Here is a 16,691-nt window from a genome sequence, read left to right as displayed (position 1 = left end):
AATACATGATCGAAGCAACTCCCCAGCTCAGCAACACCTCCCAGGAACTGAGCCAAGGCAAGAGGATGAACAGGGATACTAAAGAACAAAAGAAAAGCGGCATGACCTCACTTCCCGCAAGGATTTAAAGGGCATCATGCTGAGAGACAAGCATGGTACATATCATGTACATACATATATTCCACTTGAAATCCGTGCTTCATTCACTCTTTTCCAACAACTGATTTTAAAACACATCTCCTTCTCTGCTACACACTTCCTTTGTACTCTGTCATTCCTTTTCTACCTAAGCCATGTCCTATTTCAATGCTTCCTCAGCTCTAAAATATCTTCTACAAAACTGAAAAGGAATGAAAGTGACTCTTAGGAAAATTTCTTGGTTTACTTTATTTACAAGTTTATTTCTATTAACCAAACCACTGAGTCGCTAAGACATAACAACTGATACAGATCTTAAAATTTCCTTTAAGGTTAAACTATTAAAATACTAAGGGAAAACATAGGAAAGCCCATGACTAAGAAATCATTTCTCTCCTCTATAAAGCCCAGGCAATCAAGATTAAAGTAAATAAGCCTGCAGAAAAAACCCAAAAATCTTCCTTCTCCCAGCAAGCTCATTCTGCAGAGCAGATAGCATGTGTTTGCCTTTGGTTTTCTGGGTATAGGAAGTCCATTTCCTCTGCTGCTCCTGCAGCCCATTGTGGGAGAGATTCACAGAGCAACAATGACCAGAAAAAGAAACTAAAATAAGAAAATCTCAACTGAGTCAAAAGTGAACCTAAAATTACTCCTTCAGTGTCAAGCTAAGGTCTCTCCCGTTAAAAGGTTACTCTGCTCATGGGTGACTTTGTGTATAATAATTACTTTTAATACACGCATACACACAGGCACAAACAGTGTGGTTTCGTTGTAGTCCCTATGCTGCTCTATCAAGAAAAACAAGGATTCTTCCACTTGTACCAGAATGAAGAGGCTTCCTCCTTTCCAACACAGTTTGAATCATGTTTCAATATGTGAAATATAATACAGATTCAGTGTTAGTTCTAGGTAATTTGACAGTAGAGAATTAGATTCCGAACTTGAAATCCTTCTAGGAAGTTATTACTGCTACAAAATTACTATCATATGACTACTGCAACAGTTAGTTAAAAAGATCTGTCACCATGTTCAGGAAAGAATTTCTTCACAGGCTGTTTCTGCTACAAACACCACCAGCTTTGAGTACCCACACTATACTGGGGGTAAAGTGGAATGCTTAGTTGAATCTATGTAAGCAAACTTAAAATAACTACACCCCCAAAGTAACTAAAAGAGGAAGACAAGGAATGAATTTCAATATTATTAACAACACCCCTTTTCTTTAACTCTCAATTATATTTGCTTGTATAAAATCATTTGTGTCAGGGCACATTTTATTAGCTTGCTCTAAAACATCTGTAGAAAACTCAGGCAATCAGACAGATTAATGCCTAATACTGAAGAGTAATTTAACCCATTCCCCACTGCCCAGAGACTAAGAAATGCTTCTTAATCCTCGCTAAATGTACTCTTGCTATATTTTTCCAGACTACTGCAGAATATAAATTATGGTTATAAATACATACACATAGAAAATTTTTAAGGACTATATCAAATTGTTAGAAAAAGGGAAAACATATAAAATTCTCTATTAAAGGTTGCAGTCAACAAGACACCAAGTCCCAAAGACCTTATTACAAATACACATAAACAACATGGTAAATTCAGAAGAACTTCAGGGAAAAAAAGTCATAAAGATTTACCAGCTTCCAATACTCAGCTAATAATTAAAGATGTGAAAATCCACTAAATATCCACTGAGAAGATGCTGCTTAGAGCAAAAGGTGGCCTGTAACCTTTACTATGAGGGTGTATAGAAAAATAATGCTGATTCGCATTCCAATTCAGTCTCAAGCCTGTCTGCCCTGCAGATAAGATAAATGCATGTGTAACACCAGGCAGTTTCCATCAGAAACAAATACACAACTACATTACTTATAGTTCAGTCTCAGCAGTACCCACCCCCTTAACCACTGCTCCACATATATAATGCAAACAAATTCTTGTGAAAAGTGTGTTAAATAAAATTTAAAATTCCTTCCTCACACTTATTTGAAAATAATAATAATTTTTAAAACCTTTGATCCAAGGTGCCATGAAAGGGCAATATATGTGCCTTCAAGGAGAAAAAGTAGCTGCACACTCATCCATCATTGATAGAGAGTCACCCCGAGTGCAGTGATCCGTTCTATTCCGAAGGATGTTGACTGGCATTTGTAGCACAGGTATAAATGTGTCAAAATCCTGTTTGACTTCTAAATCACTCAACCAAGTCAGTCTTAATCTTCAGATGAGCTTTTGTTCTCTCTAAATGCTCCATTAGCAGATTGGGAGCCTTTTTCATACAAGCTTTTCAAAATACGTTATTACTAAGTTCACCACTTTTCAGTTACTCTTCCCACCAGCCTATCCACATATTTATTTACATGCAATTATCTATTCAGGAAACACATTTACAAATTCAGAAACATCTTGTTGCTGCTCTATCCCTCAAGGTCATCTTCACTACCTGAGCTCTCCAATAATTTATTTGCTCATCTTCCTTCACCCTCAGGATGCACAAGACAATAGTCAGAAATGTAAGCCCTGGTATTGACAGATCTGCACCTGCAGGAGCAACTCACAGCAAGGCAGAAGAAAATAACATTACTGTCACACACAGGCAGCTCCTGGGTCATCTTGACGAGCAGGACAACTCAGGAGGGAAAAGTTATCCAGGAATGCTGGGAAAATACAGGGATTGCCATCCTAGAAAAATATTTCCTTTCAGCCTACTGAAAGGCACAGAGCAGAAGCCTGAGTTCCCAGAAAATAGACTCTAGGAGAATAGGGATGACAACCTGACATGTTTTTGGGAGAGCTCACAAGCTGAAGGACAAGTAGACTTCAGCCCAAGGGTGTTTTGAAGGTGATACTGCAAGCAGCAGACACACCACTCAAGGCCTCTCAGTCCTACACACCAGCACAGACTGGTGCCCTTTGGAAGAATAATTTCTCATACACTTTCTTTACTGTCACACACATGTAATTTTCTCAAGGCCAGGTAAAAACACTTTCCCATGGCTGCTTTTAATGGTTTAAAAGTTTGCATGTTGATGGATGAGGGAAATGGGGAAAAGCATCTCTGTGCGTCATTATTTACTTAAATCTTTTCCATTACTAACGAGCAGAATGAAAAAAACCACCTCAGCATGAGGAAGTGGAAGACTACATACAAATGGTTTCATTTCAGAAGATCTGAGCACACATGAGCAGAAGGGTAATCAATGGTATTTGTGCAGCAGGTCCTGCCCAAGGCTCTGCTGCCCACCCACAACTCACTCTGCACCTGAGGGACAGAGATCAATTCCAGCCCTGCTACCCCAATTCAACAACACCACAAAGATCAAACAACAGCAGGATGAGAAGGGGGAGGGACGAGGAAGAGCACAAATAAAGGAAGGAAAACCAAGCTGATGTTCCTCTAATGAGTAATGTGCAAAAGCTCACCATCTGATATCTATACTGGGTAAAAACAACTTATGGAGGAAAACAAACAAAACACAGTTCAAAAAATACCAGGTTCTTTCTGGAGCTTTCTTACAGAATTTCCAGGCTACTTCACATTTTTGCCTACAGTAATTCTACATATTATTTAGCAGAACACTGCTAGCAAGCTGCACATAGATATATCCATCTCCTCCTGGAAAATCTAGAATTCCCAGAGGTACACAAGTAACACAATATGGAATCTGGAGACATCTTTCCTTTATCTAAAAGGCAAACAGCTATAAATACTGCATCTTTTCATCAAATTAGGCACATTAAACATGTAAGTGAAGAGACTAATGTTTTAAGTGGTTTATTTGGAAGAAAATAATAAAATTCAATTTTATAAAGTATTTACACTTTCAATAATCATTTACAGTTTCTGATTAATATTTTTTTAAAAAATCATATCAAGTCCCACTAGCACGAGCACTTCAGATAGAACAACTTGACAACAGGAATGGAAACTAAGGATTTATCAAAAGGGACATGGAGTGCTTTTTCCTGGGCTCTCTCTAGTTATATTTGATGTGAATTATGTGTTACAGAGCATCTTAAAAATACAAGCAGGCATCCTACACAACAATTTCGTAGTTCCTTTTAGCTGTCCAAAGTAATTCCAGGCTGAGACGGAACTTCCCTTTCTACACAGGCCCTCCAGGACATTCGAAAAGATACTATCTGCCCTAACATACAGAAGCATGGACTGTATCAAACAAAAAGCTATTTCTCCCCAAAAAACATAAAGATTAATTTATATATAAAATTCTGTATATTACTATGAGCTTATTTTTTAACTTCTTCTGAGCTTGGTCTAGTCGTGTATTCTACACTGAAGTGACAGAGCCAGACTTTGCCCTTGCAGAGAGTTAGAAAAGGCTCCAGAATTTATTCCCTTTGTTGTTACTGTTCATGAAATTCAGGATATTCTTTTGGATATTCTATTTGCTGGTGTGTCATGAAAATTCTCAGAAAACCAAAACAATTTGAAAGTTCAGCCCAGGTTTGGAAAATCTCACAAACAAAACCAGCCTTGACAGTCAGGAAACAAGTGCTTTGTTGAAGCCATGGCTTGGTCAGCCTCAGTTTCAAGGAGATTTGGGGTTTTCTTTCTTATAGAGAACTCAAAAGTCACTAAACACAATTTATGTGGAACCAAAATTATTGTTTTCTCTGGAAGAGTCTGTGAGGTCAAAAAAAGTTTGAATCTTTTTTAAAAAGCATTACCTATTGTACATGAAAAGTTCCAAAATAGAGCAATATATAAAAAATAGTTCTTGATCCTAATTAATCCTTGTAAAAATCAAGAGAAGAACCTCTTTCTAATGATAAATGATAAACTACCAAGCATACTCAGTGTCAAAAGGAAATACATACATAGCAGTGAAACCTGTTCCAGTTAACAGCCATTGCATTTGTTCCTAACCTACAGTGAATGAGGCCCAAGTGGAGACTGCTCTTACCCAAATCAGCCCCTATACCTAGCTCAATCTCATTTTTAATCACATCCTGCAGTTTACACCACAACCAGCCACACCACATCCTTTCTTACACATAATATTAATATTTATTCAAATTTTCTTGAAAAACTTATCTAGAAATCAGTCAGTCAACAACTTGTCGTGATTTATGGTTGGTGGTGTTTTGTTTTTTTTTTGTCCTGACTATTCACAGAGCCTGAGCTCAGAATACGGAATAGCAGGCCTGCTGCCAACAGACTTCCTGTGCTCCGAGCCTGAAGCATATGGATAAGCTCTTAATACAATACAGAAAGTCACTTCTTGAATGTAAGGAGGCAGGATTGGCTTTGCACAGAAGTTCAGCACAAGTGTATAGACTATGAGCAAAGCGCCAACAGATATAAATCTAGGGTTTTATGGTATCGATGGTTGGCAGGAGATGTTTAAGCTGCCCAAATTCCAGAACTGCACATTGCAGCCAGCACTCATGTCCATCAGACACAAGAGCACAGGTGGCAGAATGTGACATGTGAGAAGGGTAAATAAATCTCCACATCCACACTCAGCTCTACTGCATCCACAGCTAAACAGGTAATCATTAATACTACAAGATTATTCTGCGTATTACATTACTCTTAAACTGAGGAAAATCAACCCAGAGCACAAGGTACATAAAGACAGACTCATCACTTGGAAGGTTTGTATGGTTGCTCAGTTTCCCGATAATGATGAACAGCTAAGTAAGCTTATGTTACATGATTTAGTCTTCCTTTAAAGAGTGTTTTATCCAAGCTTGGAAAGGTTTTTCATTTTCCTCCATTTATGAAGAATATTTATTTGCATCTGACTTTTATAATGTCCTCCATTTATGAAGAATGTTTATTTGCATCTGATAGGAAAGCAGCTACATCTACCCAGAAAATCTGATGAAGACCAAAGCCCTCTTTGAAAGCCTGTCTGTGTCGTTGCAGAATTTTTCTCCATACTGATCCACAGTATTGACAGAGTCTGAGCAAGTCTACAACAAGAACCCAAGTCTAAAAAAGGGCACAAATTCACAACTCCCCCTAAATTTTCCTTGCTCTGTGTACATGCAAATGATATTTTTCAATTTTCATTTCAGATGTTTTACACTGCTTTGTGCTGCTCCCGTTCTTCTATTTATAGTGCTGACCATTTTTACTCAGAATAAACACTGAGAAATTAACTTGCTCATACTCTAAGCTTCCAATTTTTCAAGACCCATTTGAATTTAATCCTTTCCTCCTATCCCTGCAGCATCTTGAAAGCCAATGTCATCCACAGGTTTTACCAGTACACTCTCAATTCCTCCATCCAGGTTACTTAGCAACCTGGTAACCAGCTCTGCAGCCACTGTACAGCACTTCTGATCCAACTTTTCATACAAAAATACCACAGGCCACCACACTGAAATTATTCTAAAAGCAAGACAGAGAGTTTTGCACCTCATTACAAAGCTCTCTTATTTTAGAGCAGCAATTTGTTCAAGACTAGTTAATAGTGCCAAAGGTAAAGACTGAGATCTTCAGTTCCCACTGGGTAAAGTCTAAATCAAATCAACAGACCACTCCATTATATAGCCTTTAAAAGAATTTCTCAGTTTCAATCCATCAGTTCCTTGATGGATTCATCAATTTGAGGCTTACATAATACAAAAAAAAAACCCCAAAAAACAAAAAAAAAAAAAAAAAAAACCCACATTTTTTTGTTAGTGCCTAGGAGCTGGTCTAACAGGCATCACAGCCATACTCATCTGACTTACTCCCCTCACACTTTCTCTTAAATGCCAGCAACTAAAACCCCAGCAGAGACCCCCACGACTGAAAATATTTCTCAGGTTGGCAAAAATAAATACTTGCATCTCTTTCTCTTTGAAAACGTACACCGATTTAGAATGACACCATTTGGCCTGTGATCACAACTTGTAACTGGCAAGAACTCCCACTGTTATTACTTTTTGGGATAACTGCTACCCACATAGTGCCAGATGGTCCTTTCCACCTCTGCTGAGGAGGTGGAGCAGCACTGCCTGCTGTCAACATTACAGCTTCTTCATTTTCTCTAAATCAAGACAGAGATGATATTACCAGTCTGAAGAGAAAGCGGGTGGGCACTTGTAGCTCCATTACAGTTTCAGCCTTCAAATAAAAATAGTCCTTTCTTTTGTGGTGCCTGTTACACTAAATCCCCAGTCCCAAATACAAGAAAACAAGGGATGTCATGGCCCTCATGCAGGTATTAATCAAAGACTGGTGCCAATGAAAAGCTGCTCCGAAAGATTTCAATCAAGCACAGACGTTTTAACTGTGAAGCTGAGTATCTCATACTAACAACTGTGTGAAGCAGCAAGAAACTGAGTTGGGGTCTTCAAATCAAATCTGAAAATTAAACAGGAAAATCATTTGAGTAAGAGGAGAAAAACCCATTAAGAAAGAAAATAGGGAATTTGTCCCTCCATAAAACATAAATTATCTATTAAACTAAGATTATGTGGAACTGCAAAAGCTGCTGGGAAAGATAATCAGCATTAGACTCCAACTTATACAGAAAGTAACAGATTAAGCAGCACACAGCTACACACACAGAATACCTGCCACAACCCAGATCATTTTGCAAATATCCTTAAAGCTAAATCACATGAAGAACACCAGAGCCTGCAAGCTGGGATAAACCAGCAAAATCTGCAGATACAAGCATTTATTTTGATCATTCAAATCCCACTACCCACTTGCATTTGCACCTCTTCACAGGTTCAGTTCAGTAACTTTCATAAAAGTTACACACAAATCCTTTTGTCTCTCTTCTGCAAGCATCTCTGATTTCTAAAAATTCATCCTACTATTTTAGTTTGGTTTTCCCTCTCTCAGAACCCTTCCATATTCTATTTCATAAAATCCCTGAAGGATAGAAAGTTGTTTATCTGTTTGCCTGCTAAACTGCCCTTTGCTGAAGACTTTCCTCTAGAGCATTTGCAGGAACAGCCTGGCTAAGCCCATTCCAATTACCTACTCAGTCACTGACCTCTTCTGCGCTCAGATCTTCTCAAACACTAAGCAGAGCCAAGAGAGGGAACCAGGAATGTGCCTGCTCTGAAGGAGCTGGCGAAACAGGAGTAGCTCAGGGGTCTTAGGCCTGAAAAGACAACCATTTTTGACCAATTTCAAATTCTAAGCACCCTAAACAAATAAATGAATAAATGCTGCCATCTCCCTGGTGAGCTACAGAACATACAAGCTTTCCCATTGACACCTCTCAGCATTAAAAACATGGAGCTCATTTCTACAAAAGCACTTTGTACTTTTATCTTCTTGTTACTAGGACTCTTCACACCACTATCTGGAACATTAAGGGCACCCAACTATCAAAAATAATTTCTAGACAGAGAGTAATCCTACACAAGACAATGGAAGATAAGGTAAAAGGGAAAGTGATTTGTTACTAAAGGTAAATAAAAGGACTGACCACAGGGATATGCATGCTTCACTGTTCAGCACACTCTGGTTGCACATTGTTTCTTCACTTTCTTATATTTCTTCATTAAAAATGCCAACTTTAGGAGATCCAACCTAAGAAGTCAAAATAGCAGAAGCTCACTTTTTATTGATGGAAAAAGGCTGCACCAGAATCTCCTGTGCCAGACTGGCGGGACAAAACAGGACTCTTAACTCCACTTGACCAGCTCTACCAGTGAGCAATTTCAGGACAAGAACACCAGAAGAAAGGCAGTAAAACATGATTATTCTTTTTACCTTACACCCAGACATCTGGTTCAGCACAGCTGAGAAACCAGCAGTTTTCGGCAGGGATCACCAACTGGATGATGGGACAGGCCAGGCAAAACTTCCTCAAAGAGCAATAAAAGATAAGCCCTATTTTCTTTTCTGTTGCTTCTCTAAAATAATAAACACAATAAGCAATATTCCATCTAACAAATGCAGAAAGAATCTAAATCCTCCAACATTTATACCTCCAGATACAGGACCAGGGATCAATTCACATTTGTTTCTCTCCAATGTCTTCTCCCAGTTTTCCTTGTATTTTCTCCTTGACTTCACTGGAAATAGTATTTCATAACCTCAGCTAGAGGCAGCCTGTTGGAAGTGCTAAGCATGGCAACAGAGCCCATCAATACAGTATTTATATTATAACCAATATTCAAGCCATCTGTTCAAACACTGACCACAGAATCCAATTCAATGAGCACATGCCACAGTTCAAGGACAGAAAGTTCACCTCCAGGGAAGTCCGGATTACCAACAAGATGACTGGCAGGAACAGAAGAGACCATAATTATTTCCACGTTAAAGACATTAAGGTACTTTCAAGAATATCAGTTAATTCTTTTCAGCCTCTTAGAGGCAATGCACAACTGCATTCTGAACCACCAACACTACAAATAGTCAAATTCCCATTCTGAAAGATATTATACTCTGTCTTAATTTTGGTATTTTTCAGACACACTGATAGTTTCTCTGTTTCATATGCGCTCATCAAGGTTCTCATCCAAACTATGAAGGAAACACCAATTTTTAGGAAAGACACCTGAAGAGAACACAAAAAAAGGAGGAAACCACTTACGCCCATATACAAGCCTTACTCATTAAGGCATACAAAAAATATAAATTGCAGCAGAGGTGTTTCCTAATGATTGCTTTGTAAAAGCATTTTGCTTAAATAATCTGAATACAGAAAAATAGCAGCAATCTGTCAAATATTATTATACCTGCCATGAAAATAGTACAGACATGAAGGGGAAAATCAAATAAATACCTAAAATACTTAGAAAGTAAGTAAACAAGAAGCTCCCCATCATAAAATACCAATTAATCATCTCGTTTCTCACACTTCTTAATTAATAACAAATACTCAGTGTGACTTGTACTGCAAGTAACAATTCACCTATCCAAAATACTTCTTTCATTAATAAGATCATTACAAATCTTAAATTTGAGATCACTACAATTCAACCATAATTAGCAATTACAGTTGATGTAAGTAAAAAGAAGACAACTGAATGTTCACCAATAAAGTGAGGAGCTCAGAGAAAAGTGACGCATTTAGCCTCTGCATTTTTATTTGGGAATTTTTCCTCAGTTGTCAAGCTATTCTATATTTTAATCCTAAATATATTCCCTGCAGATGAGGGTAAAAGATGCAGTTCAACCAGTCAGCTGAATTTCATTAGTGGTGTGATATGAGCTTCAACTATTACACACTAGAAATGTGCAAATCTGATCTCTGAAAACCAAGTCAGCTAATTCTAATGGCAGAAAACCAGAACATATGGAAATCTGGATGTAAAGGCAAATAATTTCAAATGACAAGCAGACCTCTGCTGTCTCACATGCAACCTACTCTAAAAGAAATTGTCAGAAATTTATAAACTAAAAACTCAAGGAAAGAGCAGCAAGAAGTCTTGTCTCCATTCTTCCAAGCTCTGGGAAGGCCGGAATAATGGCAGACACACTTTTGGTATTTGCATATGCTTGCAGCACAGTGAGGAACAAACACAGCTTTCAGCCCGCTCCACTTTGATCGGCACAGTAAGGTCACAAATGCTCATCAGATGACTTTTCAGTAACTTCTGAGAAATGGGGCACCATGAATAGAACTGCTTGTGGTGCAAGAAAGGATCATTCATCTGTCCCAGGTCCTCCACTCCGGACATACTACTCGATTCTTTCTCATTAAGTACAAGTGAACAACTAATGAGCAACAAGTTGCTCCAACATTCTGAAATTACATGTCTGAAAGGCCTCTCACAACAAATCCCTCCGCAGCCAAATAGCAAAACTAACAGCAAGCCTGCCCTCATCCTGCAGAGCTCCCAGTCTGCTCAGGGAAGATGATCCTTCGGTCACAAGCATGTTCTTTTCATAAAGGACAAATAAATAACAAATACTGGTAAGAGCTGAAATGTCAACATGCATGATTCATCACTCTCTTCATTAATGATGCTAGTTCAAGAGACAGCACCACTCTCCCAGATTACTTCCCTGCCATTAGCTCACACAACATCACTCCTCAGCAGCACCAGGGCTCCAGCGGCGTGCAGAGACCTGCCCGAATAGGAATAGTAACATGAACTCACCAGGATTCTGTATGTTCCTCAAGCATCTGCATGTGCCTGTCAAATTGGCTCTTAAGGATTCCTACCTCAGGTTACTTCTTCAGCAAACCTAAATAATCCTCATCTTTACAATGCAACAGGACGGATGGGAGAGGAAGGGGAAAAAAAAAGCTACCAAAATTTTAAGTTCAAAAAAACCAACATTTTTAGTAAATAAGCCCTATACTCAGAGCAGGAAAAAACTTTGCCAAAGTGTTATAAAAATTACTGAGGAAGCAAAACTTTGACCAAAGTTTGCTTTATGTAGAATACATAGAAACCCAACTATTACGTAAATTTTATAAAAGCCATGAATAAGTAATGATTCCTTCAAAATCAAATCAGGATGCAACATGTCACAAACCCAAAGACAAGACAAATAAGCACATGGTACTTTTTATGTTTTATTATTACTAATTAATGTTTTCTTACAGAGTATTTTTCAAGATAGTGTTTCTCACACTACAGTATAAATTCTGTTATTTGATGAATTTTGGAAAGATAGGGAATAAATGCTACCCAGGAAGAAAGCCAGGCTGCTCAGGGGACTCAACAGATTATTCAACGATTTCTCTTCCTGAGGAGCTGAAACACCACAGTCCCACCACCATAGCACCCAGAACATACAGCATTTTTACTCACAACCTAGTAAAGTAACTTCTGCTCTCTCATCAGAATCCCACAGGCAATTCATGCTAAATTCCTCTCCAATGTGTCGAGCATCCTTGTTAAACTAGATCCTTTAATCACATGCTGCTGAAGTAGAAACTTGAGGAACCCTTGGATGGGACAGCTTCACAAGGGATAACTCCAAGGCTGGGCTCTAAATTCCCAGCTTCTTCCTTTCTAATTCAAGTCCACAAAACAAGAGCTATTTCCTCGACATAATGCAGAGTTTGTATTTAAAGCAATTACATTTTAAATTAATGTAAAACAAACAACTGCATTTTAGCCCCATACAATAATGGGACTGGAACCATTCTAAGGAACATAACTAGAATTTGGTTTTTCCAAGCTCATAAAATCCAGCTGGCAAATAAACCAGAGACAAATGACCCAGTTCACTGGATCAAGTATTTGCAGTCACAGTGAGCTCCAAACACAAATTTATCTCCAGTGTGTGCAACAGGCATGTGCTCCACCTTCAAGTTAAAATGAAGGTGCCATTCTGGGTTGGCTGACGCCAATTGTCTTCGCAGTAGCTCACACAGGACCATGTTTTGGTTGAAAATTTGAACTACAAGAGTCAAAAACAACAAGTGGGCCCCGTTCTGTTACCATTGATGACCACAGTGACCTCCCAAAGTCCTTACTGGCATGTCACCATGTCCTGTGTCACCACAGAGCTTCACATGTCCTATGGATGCTGAAAGAATTGCTAGAGGTGGGCACATACCACATTTGAAACAAAGCACAAGACAAAACAATCTGAAATTACTGATCAGGCTGACTGTGAGGGTTATAGCCAGTGACGTAACAAAGGCTGCAAGACTATGAGTATTTGTGGAGTACTAAACACAAACCATTCACTTTCTGTACACCAAAAGGTGCCATTTTAAGGCCTTGTGCAATACTTCAGACACAAGTTCTCAACTGTCATCAACCATTCAGAGAGCTCATAAAGGATAAACCCAGCCACTCTATTTCCTACTCCTGCCACTTTCAGGCTCCACAGGTGAAGTTCCGTCTGTTGATCCAGCAAGAAATGAACTCCACAAAATAAATAGCCGTCATTCACACAACAGCTGCTCAAAAGTTCAACGCAGCACATGACAGAGGGTCTGCAACACTGCAGGTGAGAGAACAGGATACCGATTGAGCAACACTTTTTAAAATCTGCCTAACCTCATCAAGAAACAACACTCAAAGCCATTTGCTTGTCTGGATGTAAATGAGATGTTGATTATGGCAAATGCCAATATATTGTATTTTCTTCATTCAACCACAGGTCTATCATGCATTTCCTAGGTAAACATTCCTCCACACCAACTGCCCATAATCTAAGGTGTCTCTCACCACACAGTAAAAAGCCTCACGTGACTGTAGCCAGCAAATCCTCTTCAAAACATTCTCACCAAGAGGTACTTATTACACCAGCTCCTTTTTCCTTTTTAATTCATGCCTTAGGAATGGATGTTCCCAGGCGCAGGTTTGGAAATTAAATTCTGAAGATTAAATAAGGAAAATAAACAACACACAGCCTTTAGCATTTTGCAGGAATCATGCCACACTCCAGCCTGAGCAATGCTGCTGGCAGGGTCTCCTGGCCATGTTGTTGCTCTCCACAGCACGCTTGGAGTATTTCTTCTTCTTGTCCCAATCCAACATTGATTTGCCTTCGCTTCTCTACCGTAGCTATGTTGCACTCCCCAGCAGCGCTAATTAGCCTCCATAATTTATTTACGTTCTCCAGCTATTTCATTTTCCTTGCACTATTTTCACCTTTATAAAAGCCTAACACCCACAGTGGTCCACCATTGTCGAAATCAGCTCACCGACACTAGCTCCGGAACTTCCCAACACAAACGGGGATGAGAATCTGCCGTTTTCTTCCATAACACCCATCTGAGCGCCGTCTGCCTCATCATCTCGCATTGCGTTTTTGCATTTTAGCCCCCACCAACCAACCCACGCCTGTAACGGAGAGATACAGTGTGTGTCATTAGACTCCACACGCCTTACTCACCCCTCCGAGGGCGCAGAGAGAGGGGGCTTAACCCTCCCGGTGCCCGCAGCAGCGAGGGCGAGGCCGACGTGTGTTCGCATCACGTGTGCGGTACCTGCGGCACCTCCCGCTAAACACGGTGCGAGAAAAAAGGCCTCCCTACAGCCTCCGCCGGGCCCGAGGGGATGGATCGGCATTCCGCAGACTGGAAAAAACACCGACCACCTACCCCTGCACGCCGCTTTTTTTAAAAACAAAACAGCCGATCTCTTTTTAAACAAAATATTAAATTTCTCATTGAATAAATAGAATTTTGGAGAACTCGCTGCTCGCGCCGACCCCGCCTTTTCCCGGCGCTCGCCCGCCGCCACATCCCAGTCGAATTAGCGAGGCACCGACGGCGCCGGCTTCCCCTGCCCGGGAACGGCGAGGAGGAACCCCCCACCCCAGCCCTGTTGTTGCGGTCCCTTCGGCTCCGTCCCCCGCCCGCGGGAGGGGCGTGGCGGGGATCGCGATCTCTTCCCCCCACCCCACCCCCCCTCCCCGAACACACCGCCGGGCGTTGCCCCCTCACGGTGTGTCCCCTTCGTGTCCCACCCTCATCTGCGGCCGCGGGGGTTCACTCACATCCTCGCGCCCGGCGCTCTGCCGGTCCTTACCTGGCGCGGGAGGCTCCCGGCGGCCCCTCAAAGAGCGCGGCTGCGCCTCCCTCTCACCGCATCGCCGGGAGCCGCCGCGGCGAGCGCGCGCCCGAATGGGAGGGGACGGGGGGCGGCCGGTCTCGCCCTTCCTCGGTGGTTCCTTCACCGCCCGCCCGCTACAGCGCCCCCTCCGCCCGCTCGTCCGTGCCCGCCGCGGCCTCCCCAGGGAGCCGCCGCTCCTCCCCTGCTCCTTTCCTTTTCCCTTCCCCGGTTCCTTCGCTCGGTCGCACCGAGCTCGCCGCCGCCTCACGGGAGCCCGCGGAGGGCGGGGAAGGGAAGCGGCTCACGGGCGCACGCGCTCCCGGGGCTCCCTACCCACCACCCAGCAAGAGGGCACGGAGGGGCGCGGCCCAGCGCGGATTCATGACGAGGGCACGGTTGAACAAAACAGGCGCGCCACGGTCCTCTAGAGCGCAGCCTACGCTAGGGGCGGTTACTGTCGCCTCCGTGCTGCGCGCATTGCCTCTCCTTGCTTTCCTTTTCCTCCCCACGCCTTCCTCTCCGGCCGTACCTGGCGCGGCTGCGGAAGGCGGCGCGGGATGCGACTCACTGACCGCCTGTACTCACCCCGGCCGGCAGCGGGGCAGCAGCGCCCGCGCTCGGCGAGCGGCAGAAACTTTGGCGGGGCGGGCGGGGTCCTGTGGGGCGGGGGCAGGGCAGCGGCGGCGGGGCGGTGCGGGGCGGGATCCGCCGGGAGGGGGGAACGAGGCGGCGGCTGCTGTGGCTTGTGGCTGAGCGACGGAACGTGCCCAAGCCATCTGCGCTCGCAGCCCGGAAAGCCGATCGTATCCTGGGTTGCCTCCCCACCCGCTGTGGGCAGCAGGTCTAGGGCCCCTCTGCCCCGCTGAGGTGAGACCCCACCTGCAGAGCTGCCTCCAGCCCTGGGTTGCCAGGAAGGACATGGACTTCTTGGAGCGAGTCCAGAGGAGGCACCAAGATGATTAGAGGGGTAGAGCAGTTCTGGTCTGAGGAAAGGCTGAGAGAATTGGGATTGTCCAGCCTGGAGAAGAAACCAAGGGTGACCCTTCCACTACCAGAAGGCAACCTACTAGAAAGATGGAGAGAGAGACTATTTACAAGGGCCTGGAGTGACAGGACAAGGGGGAATGGCTTCAAACTGGATGGTCTTCACGGTCCCGTCCAACCCAAACCATTGTATGATACTGTGAGCTGCAAGGAGGGTCGCCCACAAGGGAGGGAGCAGAAAACACTTTCCAGGGCAGCTCCACGGACCAGGAACAGAGCTCCAGGCTCTGTCAGGACCTGCGCAGGGCCAAGGCACCAGAGCCACCTCTGAGGGTTGAACCTGTTCCTGCAGGTACTGCTCAGCCAGGGCTGCTGGAGGGATGTTTGGGCACTGACACATCATGATGTGATGGAACATGATGACCTCGGTGCCTGTGTGCTCGTCCAGGTACTCCTGCATGTATAGCAACAACCTCACTGACTTCCACCGGTTCTTCTTTAATGTGACTTCCGGGAATAATACCTGGAAACCTAAATGTTTTGATTGATCATCCCATACAATTGAAGACCAGAGGCACAAGGAGCACACAGGAAATGGTGTATTACCTGTTAAAGCTAATATAAACATTTATTTAAATTACCTAAATAGTGTGAGGTAGCCACTGAAACCAGCAATCCAATCAGCTTCTTGGCATTGCTTAATTGCCCATGTGAATGAAATGTAACTGACATAGAAATTTGAGGTTCTTGTCAAACTGAAAAACATTATTTTTGCACAATAAAAGTAGATGGTAAACAAACTGTTGGGTTTTCACTGTATTTCCCTTTAAGAAAACGAATATTTATATCTTAAGTCAATAAAATAATCTTTTTAGTCCAGTACAAAATGTTCCCTTTAATTAAATTATCTCTACTCCCTTGGGATGGATGCCTCATTAAACCTCCTGGGTGCAGATTGCTTGCCTCCATCTCACCCTGGAATGGTTAAGAGCTTTACATCACATCTACCCACAGTGCCAAATTAATCACCAAACAGATGAAGCAACAGGGTAATTTTCAGTTGTGAGTCAAGAAAATGACTTGTACAAGAAATAAACTGCAATAGAAGGAATCCTACCTAGAAGGTGTTAATGAAACACAGAGAGTGCTCTGGTTTGGGTTTT

At 42.4% G+C, this 16,691-nt stretch overlaps 1 protein-coding gene across 12 annotated transcripts in view; it reads right to left on the bottom strand.

Moving 5' to 3' along the window:
* TANC2 (tetratricopeptide repeat, ankyrin repeat and coiled-coil containing 2) overlaps positions 1-15,202 on the bottom strand; it is a 151,637-nt gene extending 136,435 nt beyond the window's left edge. For 3 of the 12 annotated variants that reach the window (XM_030256221.4, XM_072919098.1, XM_072919100.1), the window contains exon 1: positions 14,521-15,029. The gene's annotated coding sequence lies outside the window, so the exon portion shown is untranslated. Of the gene's footprint in view, positions 1-8,549; positions 8,654-13,691; positions 13,831-13,882; positions 14,458-14,488; positions 15,031-15,073 lie in introns of those variants that run through there. The other 9 variants (XM_072919097.1, XM_072919099.1, XM_072919092.1 and 6 more) reach the window with 8 other exon arrangements.
* Between the last annotated feature and the right edge of the window lie 1,489 nt (positions 15,203-16,691).

Source organism: Taeniopygia guttata, chromosome 27 (genome assembly GCF_048771995.1).
Source record: "Taeniopygia guttata chromosome 27, bTaeGut7.mat, whole genome shotgun sequence".
Lineage (NCBI taxonomy): Eukaryota > Metazoa > Chordata > Aves > Passeriformes > Estrildidae > Taeniopygia > Taeniopygia guttata.
The sequence above is the reverse complement of the archived record's forward strand: the minus strand, read 5'-3'. Positions and strand labels throughout refer to the sequence as shown.